This window comes from Lotus japonicus, chromosome 3 (genome assembly GCF_012489685.1).
Source record: "Lotus japonicus ecotype B-129 chromosome 3, LjGifu_v1.2".
Taxonomy (NCBI): Eukaryota; Viridiplantae; Streptophyta; class Magnoliopsida; order Fabales; family Fabaceae; genus Lotus; species Lotus japonicus.
In genome coordinates this window covers 76,961,670-76,968,737 of record NC_080043.1, presented here as the reverse complement: position 1 = coordinate 76,968,737, position 7,068 = coordinate 76,961,670, and the positions used below count along the sequence as shown (strand labels likewise).

General features: G+C 35.5%; 1 long non-coding RNA gene across 1 annotated transcript; it reads left to right on the top strand.

Annotated features, from left to right (window-relative positions):
- The first annotated feature begins 388 nt into the window (after nucleotides 1–388).
- On the top strand, nucleotides 389–2,195 carry LOC130742685 (uncharacterized). Its single transcript, XR_009021243.1, has 2 exons — nucleotides 389–506; nucleotides 1,945–2,195. It is a non-coding gene; the product is annotated as an uncharacterized LOC130742685 (long non-coding RNA).
- The last annotated feature ends 4,873 nt before the right edge of the window (nucleotides 2,196–7,068 follow it).

The following is a 7,068-nucleotide window of genomic DNA, read 5'->3' as shown; positions in this document are numbered from 1 at the left end:
AAGAACGTGGAGGGTACACGCCAATGGCTAGGACGGCGGGGGTAGACCGAACACCATGGGTGAGCCTGGAAGGGGGTTTTGCAAAGACACTCTGATGCCCAAGTCAGTCAGGGGCCTTAGGGTGAAAAGTCTCTAAGTGTAGAAGTTAGATAAACCTACCTTGGCTCATGTTGATCGAAGGTGTAACACCCCACTTTTCGTTATTAGGTTATTTATTATTTTATCTTAATTATTATTATGCTATATGGTAATTTGATGAATTATGTGATTATAATTTAAATCTCATGTGATATAGAATAAGATTTAGATAAATAAGTTTGTTAGGTTTTTGTGTGAGTAATTGAGAGTGGGGCCCGTTAGTATGACTATTTAAGGGATATGAGTGAATTAGAAAGAGAGAAATCAGAATTTGAGAATTGGAGAAGTTAGCAGAGGAGAAGAAAAGAAGCGTGAAAGAGAGAAGGGGAGAAAAGAGAAGAAAAAACCTAGAATTTGATCTTCAAGAGGTAAGGGTTTGAATTTATCTTGTATAATTGTAGAATAACAGAGGTTGAGTTTAACATGAAGGAACCCTCATCTTTTTTGAAAATTCAGAACTGAGAGACTGTGTTGAGTGTTAACATGTGGTGAGAAAAATTGATTTTGAGCGAAATTGAGGTTCCGGGGAAAATTGGGTTCTGTTATGTTTTGCCCGCAGATACCCTAACAGTCTGTGTTGTAGAGAGCATAACTCTCTCTACAGAATTCCAAATTGAGTGAAACCAATTTTGTATGAAAGCTAACTCATAGGGCTATGTTGGGTAATATTTTCATAATTTTTCGATTGCTGGTTCAATACCAGAATCATTTGCAAGTTTATTCTGTTTCTGCCCGCAGACACCCTAGCAGCCTGTGTTATAGAGAGCATAACTCTCTCTACAGAATTCCGAATTGAGTGAAACCAATTTTGTATGAAAGCTAACTCATAGGGCTATATTGGGTAATATTATCATAATTTTTAGATTGCTGGTTCAATACCAGAATTATCTGCAAGTTCACTCTGTTTCTGCTCGCAGAAACCCTAACAGCCTGTGCTGTAGAGACCATAACTCTCTCTACAGAATTCTAAATTGGGTGAAACCAATTTTATATGAAAGCTAACGTATAAGGATATGTTTGGTAAAATTTTCATAATTTTTGGACTGCTCATTTAGTACCAGGATTATATGCAAGTTTGCTATGTTTCTGCTTATTTCTGAGATTGATTCTGAAACTGATTCTAGTAATTGATATGAGACATCTGATGATTTTGTGTTGCTATTTTGTCAGTGGAATAGTGAATGATTTGATAATTGTATTGAAGTGTTATTTTGTGCAATTTTGGTGTGATTTCCGTTATGGAATTTGGTGAGAAAATATGTTATATATTTGGGGCTGGAGTGGTCTCAAAATTGCATGTTTTAATTTATGAGTTTTTGCACGAAATACACTTCATTTAGTCAAGAGGCAACGTGTCGGTTTTCATCGGAAAACTGAGGTTTGTCCCAGAACTGGCGTGGTTCTGGAAGTCTGGAGTGGACTTCATTGGTGGTTAACTGTCTGGAGTGGACGCGGTGATACCGCTAAGGTTAACAATTGGTACCACATGCATACATTAGAGTCTCACACACTAAGTTTCACTTTTTCAGTGGTTTTATGTGTTTGGTGATTTGTTGGTGAATTGTTTTGCTGTTGTGGTAAAGTCGAATTATTATTCTTCTTTAAGCTTATAATTTTTCGAAACATTAATAAGAATTGTGAAACTGTCTTGAGAGAAAATATTATAATCACTCAGATTTTAAAGTAAAGGTGAAGAGTTTATAAAGCAGGATCTGAATTGTTTACTTGCTCTTTGTTATGTTATATTTTATACAATGTAAGTTCTTACCCTTCTGTTGGAATGATGTTCTATGCGACATCGCTCAGGTACAGGAGGTAGAGATGTGGCTCATGAGGAGTAGCTTCGGAGAGTCTTAGCTTATGTTATTATTATTATTATTATAAAATAAGTGTCTTGCTCTGTAATGTAACACTGGTTAGATATTTTACGTTACTTTTACATTTATGTTGAGAGGATTTTATAATCTCTTCTTATGGAAGTTGTTGAATAATTTTCTAAATGATGGCGATGTCGTACTGTTGACGGCCGAAGTGCTTATGAAATTCAGTTCTGAGTATGATGAATTTTATTGGAATATCATGGAAGATAAACCTATTTAAATAAGTGATTTTATGCATCTTAGGATTATCTGACTGGTTTAGAAATTTCATTGGCAGGAATAATTCATTCTTTGAAAAGCATATGAACTTATAAATTTTCAAACACAATCAGTGTTAATTTTAATGAGTTTTCGTGAAGAAGTGTAATACTCCCTTGATATGTTTTTAAACTCTGATAAACGTTTTTAAATAAAACAATGGGAAAAAGGGGGTGTTACAGAAGGAGCTTTTTATACATGGCCAGGGTGCTAGTGTAGGCCTGGGTGAGGTTATGAGTACCTAGATTCTAGGGGATTCATAGCCGTTAGATCTCCCTGGGCTTTTGATGTACACAAAGATCCAAGGGTCAAGGGTTCCTAGTAACCAGTAGCTAGACCTTGAGCCTCGCTCCTAGCCTTTTACAGTTGGGGTCCCCGCGATGGGATGGGTGAGGTGATTCGCATCCTACCCCCAACTGGCAATGATCACTCATGACGTGATCTGCTAAACCCACGCGGTCGTCTAGGTTGTTGATCGGTAGTGTACCCTAACTGGGGGGTGTGGTCAATCTTACCGACTCCCAAAACAATAGCCCCTTAGTTCTGGTCCACAAGAGTTGTGTGGCTTGAACTAAGAGACGGTCGGTCTTACCGACTCCCAGAACAGTTACGAAGACTAACATCTTACAAAGAAGAAACCCTTGATGAATTTTAGTCAACTGCCTTTGAAATTTCAGAGATACCAACACTGCCATATAAACCCAAAAGCCAATTTTCATCCACAACTTACATAATTAGACCACCAAAACTAGCTCTACCTGGGTTCAAAATAAACTAGCATCCACATTTAGGGCCACACAACATATTTAAAAGTGCCAAGTAAATAGGAATACAAAATTTCTTAAAATTGTGACAAATAAAAAGAAATTGAGGGAGGGAATATATATTTAACTTACACCTTAATTATCAATACTCTCACATTATTTAATTTATAAAAAAATGATGATTGGTTAAAATAAAAAATGGTGGGTGAGATAAAATTGATTAAATAATATGAAATAATCATTAAATATTAGGGATATAAATGAAAAAAATGAGGTGAAATGTACAATACAAGAAACATTTTGGAATAAGTGGGAAAAACAAAAACAATATCTCCATATGTTCTTCTTTATAAGTAATATTTTCAGCTTTTTATACGGCCTTTAGTATAAATCCCTTTCAAATATCTATGAAGCATTAAATAACTTTTCCATGTTTACTCTTAACAATATTTATGCCCATATAAAAATTTCTAACCCTTACCAACAAAATCCTTTTAGTTAATTTAGGAAAAAAGACATAACTTTTTATAGATCTAAAGACTAACAACTACACTTAACTAATTTCTTATGTGTTAATCAAAGTATTCACAGTCTATAAGGTGAGACTAATAATTCATTCAATTGTCAGCGTATTAAGTGGTAAGAGGTGGACTAATGTGTTTTTCCGATTAGCTAGAATTAACATTCAAACGTCTAACTACTTGCTTAAGGGCCGCTGTATTGAATCACTACATCAGCCCGCATAATTAACTATTTTTTTTATATATCTATGTGAAATTGTGAATTAGTTAAAAATGTCTTATAAATAGAAAAAAAAATGTTTTGGAAAAGAGATGGTATAAGAACGAAGTAACTAACTTGTTAGAAGTTTCATATTGACTTGAGACATGGTCAAACAAGTGTTTATAAAGGGTAGAACAATCTCAACTTTTGATCTAGCTTTTGGGTTGAGTTAGGCCTCCCTAATTCTAATATGGTATCAGAGTCTATGCTAGACCAGTTTGTTTGTTGTAGAGACCTCCATATTTAGGCAATCTGTTGATGTTTATTGCATGCTCCAGATGTCCAACCCTGTATGTGAGGGAGTGTGTTAAAAATCTCACATTGACTAGAGATATGATCAAATAAGTGTTTATAAGGGTAGAATAATTCTCAACTCTTTAAGAAGTTTTTACCTTGAACTTAATCTCCCCTAAATCTAATACTAAAAAAAAGGTTAATTTTTCATACACCAATTTGTTGGAAAGGACCCCACAAGGAAGGGCCCAAACATGCATGAAATATGGGGTGCTCTAGTATTATATGGTGAAATGTCCACAATAATATTGGCAGAGATCCATTCACAGTGGCAAGATGCCATGATGCATGTGTCAAATAGAAATCAATTGACGGAACAAGAAACTTGTGAGTAGGTACAAACACTAGAAGTCGCCAAAACGCTTTTTATTCACACATGCATACATGGTTGGAACTTTTAAGATCCTCATATCATATCCATTATTGACATTATTAGGAAATATGAAGTGTAATTATCAGTTGGGACGTGTGTGTTTCCTGAAAGCATGAGTCACTTTCCGAGTTGAAAATTCACTCTAATGGTCCAAAGTTGAGACTGTTTGTCAACAGTAACTAGCTCATATATACTGGGAACAAGATAGGAAACATCCTCTCATCATAACTTATAATATATATCCAGATTTAGCTAGCTCACATCAATTTACCAATATAATTTTTTAATTAGTTACTATGTACATCATTGGTGGATTTGTTCTATATTTCTGGAAACTCTTGCATCCACCAGAAGATAATGACTGTCCAATTGTTTGGCATTAAAATTTTAAAATAATATGGAAATATGGATTGAGGAATTCTAAGGCTTTGTTTGGTTAGGTGGAAGGAAAGGGGGAAGGAAAGAAAACACGGAAACCTTAGTCTAAATTCATTCATCGGTTTCTGTGTTTTCTTTCCTTCCCTCTTTCCTTCCACCCAACCAAACATAGCATAACTATTTGTTTTTTACGTTTAAGGAATTCTAACTAAATATAGGAATATAGTTGAAAAGAAAGTGAAAAGAGCAAACATTGATCTTTTGAAAGAAAGAAAAAAAAGATTTCACGCGACCAGAAAGTCTAGAGATAAAATGGTTTTTTTTTTTTAAAGATGAATGAAATATAATCTAAAGGATTGCCTCACGGCACTTACATCATGCGAGAAATAATCTCTAAGAGTGCTACAACAATGCACAAACCCAAAGAAAATGAAGAACAAGCATGCACACTCAGCTGATACACCTAGCTAAAAACATGAAGTAAAATCCATAGGGACGCACAAAAACCCCTAAAACCCCAAAAAACAGAGAGACAATTGACTTCTGAGTGAAGAAGATCTTGATTTACTTTTTAAACAACGCCCCCTTTACACAACACAACGGCTCTGCCGGAGTTGCAGTGCGACAAACCAGCGGCGTGGCTTCAAGTGCACAAATAGGGGTCAAAACCAGCAGCTCTGTTAGCAAGGGGATGAGGAGATTTTCTGTAGATTCCAAACATACAGTAGCAGGACCCGACAGAGGGGCGATGAAGCGACAGATATGGCGAAAGAGGAGATCGGGTGCCAAAGGGAGCAGAGACTGAGCGCGGAGTCCAACAGAGTGGAGGCTATGGCTAGATCCGTCGCCGGAGCTGTAGGTGGCGGCCAGAACTGTTGCTGTCGATAGTGAAACGTCGGATCTAGACCCAGATAAAATGGTTATTTAAGTTGTTGAAATGGTTAAAAAGTTAAAACAACCGCTAAAGAGTATACATGAAGTATATGTCGCTGGTTACGTACACATCATTTCCATAAAATAGAAGGTTGAAAAATGTCAAGTCCAGGTTCATGAAGGATTTCTTTGAAGGGACAAGAGAACTCGCTATTACTTTTCATATACGAAGAGTTACTCGAATGTCAAAGATAGTTCCAATTCTGAAAAGGAACAAGAAAACTTGTTATTATTGACGATAAAAATTGTCAGTAACCCCATAAAGTCATTGGTAATGCATTGTTACCAACAGTCAGTCGACGACAAATAACAATGGCATTGGGCTCCTTAGTACGTAATTTTTTCTGACGGAATTGCAAAATCGATCGATAACTTACCCATAACTAAAGTCATCGCTATTTCGTTAATAACTTTGGCTGTCGTTAATACTTTATTTTTCATTTACCCCTACTACTACTGCTACTTATCGATTCTCCTCCACCCCCACCTCCTCATGGAGTTCATAAATAGGAAAAACAAAATTGTCTTCAGTGACAACAACAGAAGAAGCAGAACCACTCCCATCTTGTTTTGCCTTCAATTGCGCAAGTTCAGCTCTAAGGGTTGTTGTTTCACTCTCTTCTTGATCCCGCCTTTGCTAGAGAGCACTTGATTTTGTTCTATCATTTAGCAAAAAATGTAATTAACATCAGGGATCATATGTGGATACTAAGACGCTAGATGAGGAGCTCTAATTGTTGGCTTATGTGTCAGAGTGTTAATGTCGATTTGTAACATGCAACCATAGCACTTGCACTATAAATTTGTCCATTGCGCTTCCCTCCTACCGTGTCAACCTAGAGTTTCATAGCAGCGAAAAAGTCAACTTATGTTTGAAGATCTCTTGCATATGTGCGGTCTTCTCATCTTCTCTCTTAATTAATATATATATATATATATATAGGCAGCACAAACCTTCGACATATATATCATATTATTACTTCATATTTTATTCTTGAAAAGGTGTATATTTGAAAATTCTTTTAAAAATTATTCAAAAGCCAAAATAAAATATGAAGAACATTTTTTATGATTAGTTTTTTAAAAGCCAAAATAAAATTTAGAAGAGATTTTTTTATAATTAGTTTTTGAATGTGTTTTCTATGAAAAATGAAACTGATACAGACAAACTAGTAATAATGAATTGGTGAATTCTGTGGTACCCACATTTTTTTTTGGTGTGGTATAGGCGATTGAGTAGATTAATGACTTGCGAGAATTGAAATTA